This window comes from Bidens hawaiensis, unplaced genomic scaffold, assembly GCF_021521415.1.
Source record: "Bidens hawaiensis isolate Kalapana, Puna unplaced genomic scaffold, B.hawaiensis_p1.1 tig00025754_1, whole genome shotgun sequence".
NCBI classification, from domain to species: Eukaryota; Viridiplantae; Streptophyta; class Magnoliopsida; order Asterales; family Asteraceae; genus Bidens; species Bidens hawaiensis.
Genome location: NW_027494118.1, coordinates 62,719 through 82,033, shown reverse-complemented (window position 1 = coordinate 82,033; position 19,315 = coordinate 62,719). Strand labels below are relative to the sequence as shown.

Here is a 19,315-nt window from a genome sequence, read left to right as displayed (position 1 = left end):
AAAACCGACACGAAAACGTTAAAACTGACGTTTTTAAGAAAACGGTAATTGGAATAAAAACTGTATCATTTTTATTAAAAAACTAATAAAACTTGACTAAATCATATAAAAAGTGTTTTTAATAATTTAAAGCTCCAAGTTTTCACGAAAAGTTAACCGGTTCACCGTTAAAACGCGAAACCGGCAAAACCAACAAAACGACACCTTAATCACAATAAGAATAAAACTTATAATTTTATAATATTCCAGCAACTAAAACATATTTATAAAAATTTATATATATATATATATTATTAAAGAGTATAATAGTTTGTTAGAACGGTATAAAGTATGATATTTGTTAATATTTTGGTGTTTACTTGTATACATGCATATTTACTAGTTGCTAATTAAGATAAATATATACATAAGTTAGGATCTTGCGTGCTTGTGTGAAAGCGTAACTTGGACTTAAATAAACTAAAAGTCGTCAATGGATCATTCTTACTCGAACTAATAAAAAGATAAAAATAAACATTAATAGAAAACTAAAACGTTTGTGTGAAATATCTTAAGTTAAGCAAACAACTTTATATATATATATATATAATTAAACACATGTATTATAATAATAGGACACGAAGTGTTTAGATATATCTGACGTTGTACCTAACAGAGGTGAAATTCTCTATCGACCCCTTGTTTTCGAAATATTTTATTGTGTTTGGGGAGAAAAGCATATTTTTTCTACTGTTTTAATGAAATTTTTATAAATCATTTTACTTTACAAACAGTGTAAAAAGTGGGGATGTGTCAACAATTGGTTAAATAATTGTTAGCCGAATTAATAAGGGCATAGAAATATTGGTAGATCTATCGGGGTACGTCCCCCATTTCCAATCGCGTTGGGTTAAAAGTGAGAATATTTTGAGTATGGTATGTATCGAGTTATCAATTTTGATAGTCATACACTTGTTGTATTCTTTGCTCGTCTACAACAGTACGATTTGTTTAAAAGATAAAATGCTTCGTTTATATGGCAAGTTCGATTATTATGAAAATTTAAATATATAATTACCATGTTAAAAGAACGGTAAGGAAATAATACTATCGTTGTTTATGGTAATGGATTATGAAAAGAATGGTCGTTGAACCATTGTATGGTGAAATTTATAAGTATTCGTTTACTATGTTTCTCGATATACTGATAATGTATTTTTTTACTATGATGACTTATATTGAATTTTCGATTGACATACTTTCATAATATATATATATATGAATTATTTTCGAATAAAGAGAACTTTCCAACATTCGTGTTGACGTTTATTTTAATATCCTTTTCAGGTATTGAATGAAGTACCGAAGCTTCGTGAAAAGCACGGGAAAATAATGACGTGTGTTTGAATGAAAAATATTGATTTTATGTTGAACTTGTAGTTTGAATAATAATCGTGTAATATGACACGTGTAATGACTTTGATGGATAAATAAAGTTCAACTGTGATTGGCCAAAACGGCGTCTGTCACCACCCAAAAGACTTGGTCAAAGTCTTCCACTGTTTAAATTAAGATTTTCAGGGTGTGACTATAAGCACACCGTCTTAACCTATGTTCGGTTAACCGGTATCGTTACGATTAACTTGTTACGATTTGCACCTCTTAATCACCCTAAATTTAGCTTTTAGGCTATTATATAATCTTTTTAATTATGTATATAAAATCACATCTAACTGATTTCAGTTAATTTCTTCAGAAAATGTATATCTTATTTTTTAAGTTTACTAATTAGAAAAAAAAAAACTACTTGCCATGAACTTCTTTTTGTTTGATTATGTGTATTAGTTTTAGTTTTTATTAATTAAAGCATAATAATTTGTCATTGGTTAGCTTATGCATGGGTTGATCTAATAGAATATGTACTCTCTAATAGACAAACAGTGATATTCTCTAAGCTAAGGTATAAACATGTCGAACACTTAATAGATAAAACTCACAATTATCGGCACAACCCACAAAAATTTAGGCCCACGTCTTCGGTATAAACACCGATGGTCAAATGTTATTAAACAAGATCTATTTACTACAAATGAACATATCATGTCATTGTAACAATACCACACTCTTGATCTAAATGTTGAATTGATCACGCGCTTTTAGAGTTAGAGTTAAGTCCATGTTGTTTACAGATTTTGCACACTTGCTCCTTATAGTTTAATAATTACACAGCTGAACCTAATGATTTACAACTTTTTACTTAATGTCCCTATGGTTTAGCTGAATTTTCATAATCCTTCCCTTGAATGGTTGTTAGCTTTGGACGTTAAGTTCGTATAAAATGACTATTATACCCTTGTACTAAAAGACAAAATTCAGTTTAGTTATTTTTTTATTAATGATTGAATTATTTAATCGAAATGGGTGGTTTGGTAATTCATTTGGAATTAACTGGAAAATTTAACGACGTTAGCTGCTAAGAATCATCCATGTTATCACAATGCAACTATTGGGTCATTTGTAAAGATTTTTTTCAACACCATTGGGATTAATTGTGTAATTATTAAATCATACGGAGCAAACGTGCAAAAAACTGTAAACCACAAGGACCAACATATGTTTTCTTAATCGGTTTCGGTTATAGTCTGGTTAACTCGTTACGATATACATCACTATTCACTAGGAATGTAGCTTTTAAGGTATTATATATATACATAATATATAATCTTTATTTCTTTATGTATATAAAATCACATCTAACCGATTCTAGCTAATTTCTTCAGAATATGTATATCTTATTTTAAGTTTACCCAATTAGAAAGATAAAACTATATGGCATGTACCTTTTTTATTAATATGTACATTAGTTTTAAATAAATGATTATTAAAGTATATTAATACTAGTATAACCTAGACTAAAATGTGACAAAACTATACGATTAATTTGCTCTGAATTAACAATACTTTTAACTTTAGAATACATATATTTAGAGCAAAGTGTATATATGTAAAAAATAAAATAAACCCCATAAAGTTTTTCTTGACGTATAAACCTCTTTTTTTCTAATCGAGAAAATATGTAACTTTGCTGTAATCCAAAAAAAACTTAAATTTCATATTTTACCATCCACCTTTTAGTGAGCAATGAGAATTGGAATCAAATTATTATGGAAAAATTATATGGTTATGCGTCAATCTTCTTAAGATGCAAACCTTCTTTTAGAGTTCATGAGAACCAAAACAAAACACCAATAGATTTCTTAAGATTCAAAACTTTTTCATATTTATATTATTATATATGGACCATGAGATGAAAACCACTTTTTAAAGTTCTTTGTAAATTGTAATAATCCACTTATAGTAAAGCTAGTAATAGGCGGGTTAATTATATGAGAGTGAGACGTATACTCATTGGATACTTCAACAACACTCATAGACTTTTCAACAAACTTTTCTCTAATTAATATTTTTTTCCCTTTCTAATGACATTGTGATTTTTTTGTGTGTATGTTATGTTAACATATTGTTTTATTACAATATAGTATCATACAATGTTCTCCTACCCGACTCTACAAGCCCGAAAAATGCAACGTTTGGTTGCGTGAAATTTGATGATTGAAAAAAGATGAATCCATAAGAAAAAAGTTTCTTTGACCTGTCACTGACTTCGACCCATGATTCATACAAACATGCCTATCAAGATTGACCATATGCGAACGGATAACGTCCTGACGTCAGCGGGTTCTCGCTAACGCAGTGTTACAACATAAGTAGTCAAGCACTTTTATATCTTTTGAACAAGAAGTAATTATTAATTTATTATTATTATTTTTTAATATAGAAATTGATTTGGATGGTACAAAGTAGAGGCCTCTACAAAGTATCTCTAAAACAAGACGAATTGCGAATAGATTATAGCATGCGTATGAGGTGGCAGCGAAAGGTATATGTAATTCAGTAAAATGACATAAAACACATCATGGTTCATGTTTATTAACTTAAGGTAATCAATCCACATCTACCATTACGTTATACGGTTATAGCCCAAGTGACACCACCTTTTAAAATAGGCCCTTCCAATTATCACCTATGCTGTTTATACTTCAACGATTTTAGTTTGTTAATTGATTAAGCATTTAATAGACCCATTCTAATTTGTTATTTTATTTATGATATATGTATTATGTATATAGTTCAAGAGATAGGATAACATCCAATAATACAGTATCTTACAAAAACGTACAAGAGTATATATAAAGACATAAAGCGTCAATTTCAATTTCTAAGTAACGTTGGTTGTATAATTGTAACTAACTCGAAAATTGTAACTACCAAAAAATTTGCCATGGAACCGACGCTAGAAAAACGGCATAACTTCCGGTATTGAAGAAAATAATCTTTCGAGGTCTTTTAGTTTCAGTTTCAGTCATCAATACCATTTAATTTCCGATCTGATTTATCACCTATAAAACTCGGTTTCTAAATAACAATTTCCACATATCAATTCACATCGTGAATCAAACTAGGTTTCTAAATAACAATTTCCACATATCCGCACTCCGCAAAGCGATATCTCAAAATACTAGTTACGAACAAGTATTTAACATATTACCTATTTTTGTCATTGATTTATCAAATCAGAACCCTGTGATATACTTGATGATATGTTTGAAGTATGGTGTTCGAACAAATTAATCCGCAATCTTTAAACTGGATCAAAAGTTGTGGATATATTGCTTATGTTTCTTTAATTATTCAAAATCAAAACATTTACGTACTATCATTATTTGTTTTTGTTTTTTTATCTTTTGAATAGCAAACTAATTAACCTACCTCTAAATGATCATATGTGTAAATAGTGTACACAGTTCTTAGACACTTGAAATATATTTAGCGTGCCGAGAGCATCAAAATATCAAATATTAATGAAACCAAGTTTGTTTGAGATTAGTGTGAGACGTGTTAAGTTAAAATTGGTTTTGGATGCACCGTTGTAATGGGTTTGGTTACACCATTATAATCACACATTAACAAATCATACACACCAATGTAGTTAGATCACTGTTCGAATTGATTTATTGTAGCTACTTTATAAGCACAATTGTATTTGAACAATTTAAATATACCATTTTTAATTGCCACCACCATCTAGCACCATCAACCCACCTCTCATCTCCTCATATATATGTTTAAAAAAGAATAAAAAAAGAAATCAAAGTGATAACGAGAACATCAGCGCAGCCATCCCATTCGGGGTGATCTTTGGTCAGGGATGAACCACTCGAGGTAGTGTTCTCGGGGCCGGGCCCTTACGATATGATTTGATCAATAGGATACAATACATTATGAATTGCAACTTTGAATTAACAATAGATACCAATTAAATACGATACGTTACGATATGATATGATACCAATTAATAGATACCAATTAATTATAAGCTGATGTAGAAAGTGTTACAAAGATGTTAAATTTGAACCAATGTGTTGGTTAATTGTTTTGAAAGAAAGGGCATGTTGAGCCAATATGTTTGCCAACCCTTTAAATAGCTGGCTAGAGGTCTTAGAAGTAACAAGATGTTAAAATCAGGAAAAAGGAAATGTTATAAGACGAGACGCATTTCCCAGTCTATATATAATGTCTCACTTCCACAACGAAAAACACACACAAACTCTTAAAAATTTCCAGTCTATACACTCACAACCTCAACAATTTCCAATCCTACTGTGCACTCCTTCAATATTCATCCTAAATCCTCGATCACCATGGCATATGCTCGTCAAATGGACATGCCTCTATCGCGCCAACCCCCCCCCCCCCCCCCGGAATTCTTCATCAGCTCCGGCTATTCACAACACCAACAGTAGACAACGTTCAAAATCTTGTAGTAAACTTCCAATCCACAACATTAACACAAGCAGTCCATAAAATCAAAACCAATATTCTCCAGCTCCTCCAAATAACGGAGCCCAATCACATCGCCCAGCTCATTCTTGGCCCAACTACTTCAAATAACAGGTCGGTTTTAATTGGTAATCAGACTATGTGTTTGCTTGTAATCGGGTTGCATAATTGGACAAAACTGAAATTGGGTTTCATATAACAAATTGATGCATAATAATGATACCCTTCTAATGCTACCTTTCAACCAATGCGAACAACACCAGCCATCTTTTGTAGCTTTACAACATTCATCTTTTAGTAATACAATATATATATATATATAGGGTGGGGTTAAAATAAGAAGTGGAGTTTGTCTAAGAAGTGTAAGAAGTAATCTGGTGCATTAGATATGTTGATCTGACGGTGGATATGGAAAATGTGTTGTTTGTTCGGTGTGTTTTATTTTAGTTGTGGTGTGTTTTTTGTTCGGTGTGTTTTAATAAATATAGTGGTGAAAACACACTTTCTACACTTCCTAGGATAAATAAACTTCTTATTTTAACCTTGCTCTATATGTATATATATTATCCCCTATATTACGGAGGTTGTTTTATATTATTTGTTTTTAAAATTTATCTATTTTTTGTTTTTTATTTTTTTTATTGTATGAAAGTTAATTAACTTATAGTTTGATATTAAATTGTTTCACAAATAGATGAGATGTTATAACCCGGTTTAAAAGCTATATGAGTTTGATGAGATCCAAGACCCGTTTATTTTTTTTACTATAAAATTGGTTTTTTAATTATAAATAGTATATATCTTTTTTAAATAAATTATATATTTATTTTTAATATATTCCTACTTTATAGGATTTTTGTATCAAATATTTGGTGAGATTATTTTTTAATTTAATGAGATGTTATAACCCGTTTAAAGAATATCTGGGTTTGGTAAGACCCATACCCTGAATTCGGGTCAAATGCATGAGAAACCTCTATTTAAAAATCAAGCAAATCTGGTGACTCCAAAAAAATGGGGAGTGACCACATCGCGACACGTAAGATTTTTATGTCTTCGTTTATATATATTATATATTCTTATACATATATGTGAAAACTGCACCAATATGCACATTTTAAGCATTACTAACTTGTATAAATCTATTCACATAGTTGTACTTTGTGTTTCAAGAGTTGTAAAACTCTTAATTTACAATTTCTCTCTCTAATATGTATTATATTTAATATATATGGTAATAATAGATACATATTTTAATTTGTTTTATGGAATTTACTAATCGTTTCTTGTTTATATGGAAGGTCAAACTTATATGGGGGAGATCATGTGGTATTGGAATTATCACTAGGGGCATTACGCCCAACTGATTTTGGTACCTCGACATCAGCTACCATTCCTACGGATAATGGTGTGTTTCCTTAGAGCCATCATATGCATTAAGATGTATTAACTATTAAGTAGGTCCTATTTAGTTAATTCACATAAGATCTTGAAGTGTGTGATGTAAGCACATAAACGAACGACATATCAACATTTGGAAGTACACTTGACTCCTCAAACCCTTTAGCTAGTGCAGAAGCCCCTAAAGCACTACCATAATTTCCACTACAGTTATACATGTGTTTTGAGTTGCAAAACAACAAAAGGAAACTATATTCAATTATACATGCTTTTTGAGTTACAAAATAACAAAAGAAAACTATATTCCATTGTGAATTAGGCATAAGAAACATCAATTGGGCAATAACTAGTACTTCACCCGTTCCATGGACGGGATATCAGATGTTTTTTTTCCTATTCATGGGGATTCAAGAAAATGGTATCTACCATTCTCTGAATTTAAGGACAAAGTTTAATATAAATTAAAAGTAGTCGTTGTGTTCTCACGTTGATGTCCCCGTCCACGGGACGAATAAAAAATAACGCCCACCGGCTCTTACCCGTTTTATTTAGAATGGAATATAGTTTCCTTTTGTTGATTTGCAACTCAAAACACATGCATATGTGTAGTGGAAATTATGGTGGTGCTTTAGGGGCTTCTTCACTAGCTAAATGGTTTGATGATTTAAATGTACTTACAAATGTTGATATGTCGTTCGTTTATGTGCTTACATCACACGTTTCAGGATCTTATGTGACTTAACTAAATAGGATCTACTTAATAGTTAATACATCTTAATACATACGATGGTTCTAAGGAAACATACTATCATCCGTAGAAATGGCAGCTAATGTCGAGGCACCAAAGTCAGTCGGGTGTAATGCCTCTAGTGGTAATTCGAATATCACATGATCTCCCCGCAGATAAGTTTGACCTTCCATATAAAAAATATGATTCCATGAAACAAAATAAATTATACATCTATTATTACCATATATATTAGATATATTATGTAATGTATATTAGAGAGAGAAGTTGTAAGCTAAGAGTTTTACAACTCTTGAAACACAAAGTACAACTATGTGAATAGATATATTTATACAAGTTAGTAATGCCTAAAATGTGCATATTGGTGCAGTTTTCACATATATGTATCAGAAATTTTGACGCGTATATATTGTATTACTGACAGATGAATGTTGTAAAGCTATAAAAGATTGGTTGAAAGGGTAACATTATATATGTATCAGAAATTTTGACGCGTATATATTGGTTGAAAGGGTAACATTAGAAGGTTGCTTTTAGCCATATTACAAAATTTGTTTGCTATCATTATTATGCATCAATTTGTTATATAGAACACTATTCCAGTTTTGTCCAACTTGCAACCTGGTTATAAGCCCAAACACATAGTCTGATTACCGATTAAAACCGACCCGTTCACACCCGAATATGATTAACTGAAACATATTCGTGTTGATTTTCACTTGAGATTCCAACAACTAAAAAACTAAGGAATCGGAGCAAAGACATCCCTGTTATAAATAAAACATATTTGGAAAATGTACGAATTAGGGGAATGTACTAATTGGGGGAATTAAGTTCGTTTACCTTGGTCACTTGTGATGTGAGATGTGGCACACGTGTCCATGTACCGCTGGTCTTGATGGCTTCGGTTAAGTGGGCTTCGGATTGTCATCTATACAATGAAGGAGCCCATCAGGGTTGGGATGGGTAGGAGTAGTTGGGCCAGGAACGAGTTGGGCGATTTGAGGGATACTGTGATTGGGCTCCATTATTTGGAGGAGTTGTAGAATATTTGATTTTGATTTTGTGGACTGCTGGTCTTAGTGTTGTGGCATGGAAAAGTTTACTTCAAGAATTTGAACGTTGTCTACTGCTGGTGTTGTGAAAAAGTCAGAGATGAAGAATCTCGAGTGTTTTCGCGTGCATGCTCATGTTCCAATAGAGGCATGTCCATTTGACTAGCATCAACCATGGTGATCTAGATTCGAGAATTTAGGATGAATGAAGGAGTGCACAGTGAGACTGGAAATTAAGAGTTTGTATAGATTGGAAATGTTAAGAGTTCGTGTGTGTGTGTTTCCTTGTGGAAGGGATACATTATATATATAACAATTATCAGATTTGCTTTGTCTCTACAATTCACTATTCACTTGGTTTATTGCATATTGTTATGTACTATATGTAATGTTTTTTGTACCACCTCTTTCTGCTTAATGGCTTGCACACTTTGTTAAATAATTTGTACATTTGTTTGTCCCCTCTATCTGGAAGGTTCTTCCATTCACTTTCCATACTCTCTCTCTCTCTCATGAGTATCAACCTTCCAGATTATCATCGATCTACTCGCTGACACACTCTCTTCATCACCTTTTGTTGCCGGGTTCCATCTTGGAACCCTAGGTTGCGGTTGTGTGGTGTTCTGGTGTCGCCGCCCTACTGTTGTTGGGTTCGATTTCGAAGCCTTAGGTGGCGATGGTGGCGGCGGCGTCAACTGTAAATCCGATCTTTCATCCGTTGCGTCAGTCACAACAACGAGAAGTGGGTTGTTCGATCTTCTGTCGGCATGAGGTATTAAAACCTAGACTGATATCGTCATTTATGTTAATTTTACTTTTGTTTTAAAGGTTTTCGTTAATTTGATTAGAATTAGGTTTGTGTTAATTTGATTAGTTTTTTGTTAGTTTTTTTAGGATTTCATCGAATGATTATGTTAGAGGATTAGAACTTTGGAGTTGATTATTACATTACGAAAAATAAAAGAATACTCTAAAATTGATTCAAATGCTTACAAATGGTATACTTAAAACACTTACCTACTCCAAAAAGAAGATGACGACATGTGTTGAAAATTAAAGTCAACATGCTTCATTAGCTAGGCTTCGTGGCTAATTGAAATAATATTTGAAAGTGTTTCTGCCTCTAACATGTCTGGTAGTGTTTTACAAATGTAAGATTGGATTAATTTTAGTTTAAAATACCATTTAGATTAATTTCTAACTGTTAAGAATATGAAATTTTCTCAGGCATCTAATGCTACTAAGTATGATGCAACTTTGGTTGGTACAAAAGTTAAAGTTTGGTGGCCTGAAGATATAACGTAAGTACCTTTAAAATATAATAATTCATTTACAAATTATAGTTTCATTACAAGTTTATCATTGTATTGTTTGAAGGTGTTACGAAGAATATTTTGCTAATAACCTATGTCTTATAAAAATTTAGGTTCTTTGTTTTTTGCAGATCCGAAGTGTGGCTATGAACTGTTCGTCTGTTGGTTCATCTTTCGGTAATGTTTTTAGGGTATTCGTGTATGACATTGCATTGTTTTGTTTGATTTGTGGTCTGATATGTTGTTACGTTTTTGTTTGATGCTCATAATATCTACATTGACAGATAGATTCCATAATGATTGGTATGTGTGGTTTAGGAGGTTAAAGGACTCCACTCCTTAACAGGAATGTAAGTATCAAACAATACCTAGTTCGATTTTTTACTCTTTTTTTAACAGAATTGTTGGTAATTTTAGTTAAATTGTTTACAGCGGTTGATAAGAAATGATCCATTGGCTAATGGTAAGCAAAGGGATATTGAACTTGGAGATGCAGTGCAGGTATTTATGCGATAATATGCATGAGTAAAAATTAATGAGCCTACGCGATGCACGCAGTTTGTGTAACTGTGTGAAATTGCAGGTTGGTATGTGATGGGCTCGGTAGGTATACAAACAGGGAATCTGTACCCACAAGCACACCATCAAACTCGGTTTCGCCACACCTTGGTGCCCTCATTGTCTCTCTCTATTAGACTCAGATTTGGTGAGTTTATCGCATCTTCATTCTTATTTATTACGGCGTATTTAATTTGATGACCTAATTCTATTATATCCGTTTAGTTTGAGCTGAATTATTGTTCATACACATGTTTTTTTATGCATGATAAAGGAGAATGCGCCATCACTATTTGTGAGCTATCACTATTCACAATTTAACGGTACTTATATTTATTCTTTGCATTTGTTATGTGGCATAATATGGTACCTATAGTTCTTTAGGCTGCTACTTAATAAGTCAAATGGAGCAACTATAAGCCCTGTGAATAAAGCTTTGTACCAATTGTGCTCCACTGGTTAATAAAGTTTTAAGTTGTGGATATCGTAAGTTGTATCATGTTATCATTACTAAACCTAATTACAATGCATGTTCTAAATGTCTAGCAGATCAAGGATCAAAGAAATAGAAGATAACTTCAAGCATTACCGCACCCATTTTCCCAACACCAACACTCAAACGGTAACACTTTTTTGAATACATAATCTGTTTCAAAACAACAGATACTAACGTGCAACATACAACAATAGGTTAACCGCATTGTGGCAGTAGACCAGCAATTAACAAACGTCTTCTTTGGCAGTATCAACAGTCTCAAAAGGCTACCTAGCTATGATATTTTGTGATTAGTAACTACGCATATTTTTTACACCTGAAAAGACCCTCAAATATGATGTAAGCAAGGGCTATTAGATTACAATGTAAACATTTAATTTTGCAAGCCACAGATGTGTAACTACTTTTGTTAATATTATCCACACCCCGCCGCATCGCGGCGGGTCAACCTACTAGTTATATATATATATACCGGAAAATGTGTCTCGTTTTATAAATCATTATATACTAAGATAAAGAGCAACATGTCGGTGTCACAGATGTTGTTTCAGATTGTTTCTAGTGCTTTAATAAAATAATTCAAGAAGATTAGAATCTTTTTAAGTTGGTCTCGTGGTTTGAAGAATTTGACCAAGCACTTAGCTTGCTTCTTACATGTTGGTTGTGCAGATCCTAACCCATTTTGTTACGTTAATTTTTGCATTTGTTTGATATGTTAGAATGTTTTTTGCACAGATTTTTGCATGTTTATTTGGTTGCTTATAAATCTCAACGTAACTGAAACCGTCCAAGGACTCAAGGAGTCAACTCCCCGCTCCAACACCAAGTTTTAGTGATCGTTTATTTAATGTTTTTTCCTGGAAATATGTAACTTTTTTAGCACCAGTACCGAAACAAACGTTACCAAAACCAACCAAAAGCAAATCATTACTATTTCAGATATTTGGTTTTTTGGGTTTTGTTCCGGTGCCGTAACCCAATAACGATCGAATTCGTGTTAACTTGCTGTCACATCGAGCGCGCTTTACGGACCGAGTAGGCGTCCTTATAAAACGTTTCTTTTTATATCATAAGTTGTACGTGTGTTAATACCAGCAGCCTGTCGCAACACGCCGAATAATCTACCTAGTTTCCTTATTATTTTCCCATTTTCCTTTTCAAACAAATTAAGACCTCTTACTATTTTCCCATTTTCCTAATTTGGCATCTTGTTACTTGTAAGACCACTAACTAGCTACTTAAAGGTTTCACAAATATATTGGCTCAACATACTCTTTCTTTCAAAACAATTAACCAACACATTGGTTCAACATTCAACATCTTTGTAACACTTTCCATATCAGCTTATAATTATAGCAACATATAATACCTAACAAAATAATATTTATAATATATATAAACGAAAACATAAAAATCCTACGTGTCGTGATGTGGTCGCTCCCCCTTCTTTTGGAGTCACCAGATTTGTTTGTTTTTTAAATGGAGGCTTCTCATGCATTTGACCCGAATTCACGGGTATGGGTCTTACCAAACCCAGATATTCCTTAAACGGGTTATAACATCTCATTAAATTAAAAATTATTCTCACCAAATTATTGATGTGAAAATCCTTTAAATTAGGATATACTAAAAAATATCATATAATTTTTTTTAAAAGATATTATATAATTAAGAAATAATTTTATAGTAAAAAAAATAAGCGGGTTTTGGGTCTCACCAAACCTAGATAACTTTTAAACCGGGTTATAAAATCTTAGTTATTTGTGAAACCCGTTTATCATCAAACTCTAAGTATATTAAAAATTTTCTTACAATAAATAAAATTAAACTTCAAAAAAGTATATAAATATTAAAAACAAATAATGTAAAACAGCCCCCGTAATACGGGGGATAAAAACTAGTATACTAATAATGTACGAGATATTATGTATATAATAAATACATATATAACAAATGACTAACGCCGTCTCTTGTGTAACATATATGTTATTGTTTTTTTAGTAAAAGAAAGAATTATTCCAAGCTAACAACTAACACCAAGAATGGGTATTAAAGAGTCACAAATGTCCGGATTAACACGCTTTGCCTATGCTTGTATTTGAGCATATTTTTATTCTATCATTTCATGAATAATTAACATGTTTAATTCTACTATAAAATTACGCAATAAATTGGTAGTTTATTACTTAATATGCAATCATTGAATATGCTTAGATTCTATAAACTTAATCAACATGAACTAAATTAAATTAAAAGTAAAAACACTTCTAACAAAACTGAAATAATAATATCAAAGCCATAAAGCACCGGCTTGTTTTAGAACATGTACCAATTCACCAGAAATATGTGTCGCCGACACCTCATCCAATCAACCAAACATCTATTCACCAATAAACAACATCAATAAACACCGCCAGAAACTCTCAATCCATCGTTTCCCGGCACCAATCAGCATCCGACATCATCGAGGCCAAGCGGTGTTGAAGGTAGAATTGGGCAAAGTTTCTAAACATGAGAAAGCTATCATCATGTATTTATTCTTTTCGCTTTTGAGACAATTGTGAAACTATAGTAAAATTTGGTAAGGTGATTTTTTGTCTTGTTTTACATGTTTACAAATTTAGTATGCCGGACTAGGTTGTGAAAAATTTGAGTTATGCTGATTTTTTATGATATGAACCCAAATACAAATCGATTGAATAAATCAATAGGTAACTTATCGTCTTTTAATGAATTTTTGATTGGATAAATCAACAGTTTGTCTTTGTCAAACCCAATCTCATTCTCGTCTGAGTCTTTGAAACTATTTTTACCATATTTCTTCATGAAATTAGAGGCTCGTTAAACAGCCATGGTCATATGATACTTTGATGTCCATTTTCTGAGATCCTTCTTGTTGGTCTCGATAAGGTCTCCTTGCTTAAATGAAGGAGGAAGCAATTTTCCTTGCAACAATTTTTCATGGCTGGCCATATAGGCATGAAACAGTGCTATGTTGGCGTCATTAGCTAGATGAGCTTGAGGAGCAAAGTAGGATTGACTGCTTGTGGCTTTCTTGGTCCCATGGGGCTTTAAAGCTTGTTCAACGGCTTTATCAACAGCATCTTGAAAAGAACTTGAGCCCGATGGTGCTTGAGGAGTTGCAGTTGTCTAGAAGGTAGAGTTAGCAGTATAAACTAGGAGAGAGTGGCTCAAAAACGCCGTGCTTATTCCAGACCCATTAGACCCATTGGATATCCCAGATTGATAAGAGAACTGATGTGATTACCCATTCTGAGTTTGTCATCCATTTCGAATGACTTAATGATTGATATCAAATCAACAAGAGTAGTAATCTGGAGGTTAGTAGTTCTCTTGATTGTGATCACACTGCTATTCCAGGAGTACGGAAGGGAGTTTAACAGCTTGTCATTGATTTCAATTTGGTCATAATCAATTTCGCACCCTTGATCGTTGTAATCAATGTTTCAAATCTATGGATGAGGCTAGTGACCGATTCTCCTTGCACATGGTTGAACATGTTGAACTCACCCTTTAACATGCCTTTGGGGTTGTTTCTCATCTCAGTGTTTCCCTCAAATTTACTAACCAAGGCATCCCAAAGGCCCTTAGTAGTGGTGTAATCTCTCAAAATTTGAACAATTTCATGTGAGAGGAAACATTAAGAACACCATAAGCTTTGTGGGCTTCACCAAACCTTCTTCTATCATTATCATCACAAGCAATTGTAGGCTTGGGAGTTGGACCATCAGCAATTTCAGTCATGGGAACATGTGGACCTTGCTCAATAGGTCTAAGAAGTCCATAATCAAGGATTCTTATGTAGTTCTTGAAACGCTATTTGGACTCATCAAAATCATTGTCCTATTTGAGTAGCTTAGAAGGCTTAGTTGTAGTTCCTGCCTCATTTTCAAAGATCATGTAATGTCTAATAGCTTCATTCTTAACTTCTTCATTAGCATTTGTCATTGCTTAAACAATAAGTTCAATAAGATTCTGTCTAAAATTAACAAGTTCTAAGTAATCGCATACAATGTTATCGAATGGGCAACTAATCGAATGGACAATCTGACTCAGAGAAGAATTTGTCTAAGTGCAATGTAATCAAATGGATATGTAATCGAATGACAAGGTAATCTAATCGAATGATTCAAGTCTAATCAAATGTAATTCGTGTCTAATCAAATGATCTAATCTAATAGAATGGTGATTCGATTCGATTAGATGAAGATTCAATTAGAATTGATTCTTGAATTCGATTCGATTACTTTGAGACTCGATTAGACAACTTGTGGATTCGATTAGATTGAAATAGGGACTCGATTCGATTACTTGTGAATCGATTAGATTACTTTCTCTTCGACTAGGAAACCTTCAACTCAATTCGATTAGATATCTTGAATGGAAAGTACGGACTGTACTTTCTGTCACCTTTTTCAACGTTTTATTTTAAGGAAGTCACATCAATTACCTTGACACATTATGGATCTAGGAAACATCTATATTTAACAATTTTAACACAAAATCTTGAACTTTTTGAGCATTTTACCACTTAAATCTTCACAAACTAACACACAAACTTAAACCCAAAGCTTGAACACTTAAACTTTTGAACACTTTATCTTCAACTTATGGAACCCGTAACCCACTACACACTTGAAAAATCTGTCTTTAACACAAACAAAACCAAAATCCAATGTTGCGACCCAAGATCCACAACTAGTAGAGCCCGAAAGCTCTGATACCAATTGTAGGTCCTATTGACAGATCAAACAACAAAACACCAGTCTACTTGGATCAATCTCAACACTAGCCAGCGAAAATCATTAGTGAGGAACTGAGATCTCAGATCTTGTTTGGTTTGTTATTACCGTGAGAGTGGAAGAGAGAAAGGAGAAGAGAGAGTTTGAAATGTGAATAAGGTTTGACAAACTGGCAAAAGGTTGTGTATGCATGAGATACACACACTATTTATAGTGTGTGTTCTCATGCACCATATTTCTATTATTATCGGCCCAATGGGCTCCAAGTTACGTGGCCTCAGGCCCAAACATACAAACAAACGCAATCCAACTAGCTAATATACATTATCATTAAAGTACAAATTAAATACAAAAGACTAATGACAAAATATGCCTAACAGTTAAGTTTGGGTCGATGTCCCGGCCAGGTCTGAAAACATTGGTTTTTAATTGTTTCTCTTTGTCGGTTTCCATTTATTTAGGGCACGTGATGCGTTGTTTGCATTGCATTGGTTTGTTAATACAATAATTTGATAAGAGTGTTTCACCATTTTCTCTTTATTATTATTGCATTCATGTTTGAAACCTTTGTAGATAAATATGATTATTTATAAAAGGATGATTCGCAACATGCAACTAATTTCCATTTTGAGAAAGATGATTATTACTATTTAAAAGATTCAGTTGATAAAAAAAGTAATCAAATAATTTTATACGCTTTACACCTTTCACCTTCTTCTTTTTATTCTCTCCCTTTTATCCAATCTTCTTTTATATGATTTCATTTTGGATTCTTAAATATAAATTATCTACTAATTAGTATAGTAATATTTATATGATTTTAAAAGTAAAGGTATATGCATCTTCTGTTCTAAAACAAATTCTAATTATCTTTTTAATGAGATGTAATGCCATATTTTTGGACCTACATGTTTCCATTTTGATATAGAAGATGGAGATGTGGTCATTCCATTAGGTTGAGTGTAAAGAGCTCTTACACACAGAAAATATATTCACAATAAAAAAACGAGAAAAATATAATAAAACCCGTAATACGGGTGCTAAAAGCTAGTATATAATAAAATAACAAACTAGAATGGGTCTATTAAATGCTTAATCAAAAGGGGAAATCAATTAACAAACTAGAATAGTTGAACTATAAACAACATAGGTGATAACTGGAAGGGCCTATCTAAAAAGGTGGTGCCACTTCCGCTATAACGTAAGGGTAGATGTCGATTGATTTACCTTAAATTAATAAACATAAACCATGAAGTGTTTTATGTCGTTTTACTAACATGTATATACCTTTCGCTGCCACCTCATATACGTGCTATAATCTATTAGCAGTTCGTCTTGTTCTAGAGATACTTTGCAGAGGCCTCTACTTTGTATCATCCAAATCAATTTCTATATTAAAATAATAATAATTACTAGTTCAAAAGATATAAAAGTGCTTGATACACATGTTGTGACACTATGTTAGTGAGAACCCGCTAACCTAAGAACGTTTGTCATGGATGTTCGTGTATAGCTTGTATGGATCATGATGTTGAGGTCAATGGCGGATCATGGATTTTGTTTATTATGGGTTCATCTATTTTCAATCATCAAATTTCACACAATCAATCGTTACATGTTTCATGCTTGTTGGGTCGGGTATGAGAACATTGTATATTTGTATAACATATATTGTAATAAAACAATATGTTAACATAAAATACACAATAAAATCATGATGTCATTAGGAGGGGGGATATTACAGTTAACGGGTTGTGGATTGTGATTTGCGAATAGTCCGGAAGTAAATGGAACTGAAAACGTTGTTTTTTAGCCATTTAAAACCCTAACTAATAACACACTGATGGTATATTAAAAACAAGGCTCGGAAAGAATAAAAAAGTTAGATCTTTTAGTATGTTTAAGTTTTAAGGGAGAAAGAGTTATAACTACGCCATCTTGAACTTTTTGTTATGTGTTCACTTTTAAAAATCTCATGGGTTCTTTGGAAATTTTTATATACTTTTTTTGAAATAAAAAATAAAATCAATGGGTTTCGTGACCCAATGGACTCTATGTGGGTAAGCCCTTGATTTAAGAGAAATTAAGATGTAAATGGGTTTTTGAAGCGTGACCCGATGGGCTCTATGAGTGAAAATGTAAATGGATTTTTGAAATTAATGTAACTATGTTTTTTAAATTAAAATAAGTGGTTTTTAATATTGAAGCAGTAGACTAAAATTCCCTCGTCCCTTGCCTTGATGGAAAAAATAAACTTTTTATTTAAATATAACCCTAAAATTTATATTTTTAAAAAAAGAAAGAAAAAAACCTGGATATAAAGCTTTCATAGGATCTCCATCTCTCCGTCTTTATCAATATCTCACTCACAAACAACTATTTTATTTTCATCATTATTTCTATCTTAGATACAAACATTTGTAAAGAAAAGATGATGATAGTAAATCTATATTTAAAGAATCAGAATTTAAGAAACTCTAAAATTCATAGAGGTGGAAATGAATATTCAAAATAAAAGGTAATCTTTCAATTTTGAGGATGTTTATAATGACGAAGATTCTAATGTAAATGCTTTAACCCAATTTGCTATCATACCTAAACTTTTAAACTATGATACAAATAACTATGATAGTGTAAATAGCTTTGTTTTATTATTATAAAAATTTAAGTTGTGTAAAAGAAATGTAATTTTACTAATAATAACGTGGGAAAAGTAAAAAAAATGCATATTTGATTAATGATTTACTTGAGAAAAGTTTGTGGAAAAATATATGAGTGCTGTTGAAGTGTCCGATGAGTATATATCTCACTCTCACGTACATAACCCACCTATTGGTAGCTAATTTACTATAAGTGGGTTATTACAAAGAACTCTAAAATAAGGTTTGCACATCATATAATTAAACTATATAATAGTATAAATATGAAAAGGTTTTGAATCTTAAGAACTCTATTGAAGTTTTGTTTTGGTTCTTAAGAACTCTAAAAGAAGTGTTGCATCTTAATAAGGTTTTATCACATTTTAGTCTAGGTTATACTAGTATTAATATACTTTTAACAATTATCCGAAAATTCAGATTCGGATTCGGATATCAGTTTTC

The 19,315-nt window shown here is 32.2% G+C and overlaps 1 long non-coding RNA gene across 1 annotated transcript; it reads left to right on the top strand.

Moving 5' to 3' along the window:
• Positions 1-10,945: 10,945 nt before the first annotated feature.
• On the top strand, positions 10,946-11,674 carry LOC143572135 (uncharacterized). The gene is made up of 3 exons (XR_013142217.1): positions 10,946-11,278; positions 11,505-11,577; positions 11,646-11,674. It is a non-coding gene; the product is annotated as an uncharacterized LOC143572135 (long non-coding RNA).
• The last annotated feature ends 7,641 nt before the right edge of the window (positions 11,675-19,315 follow it).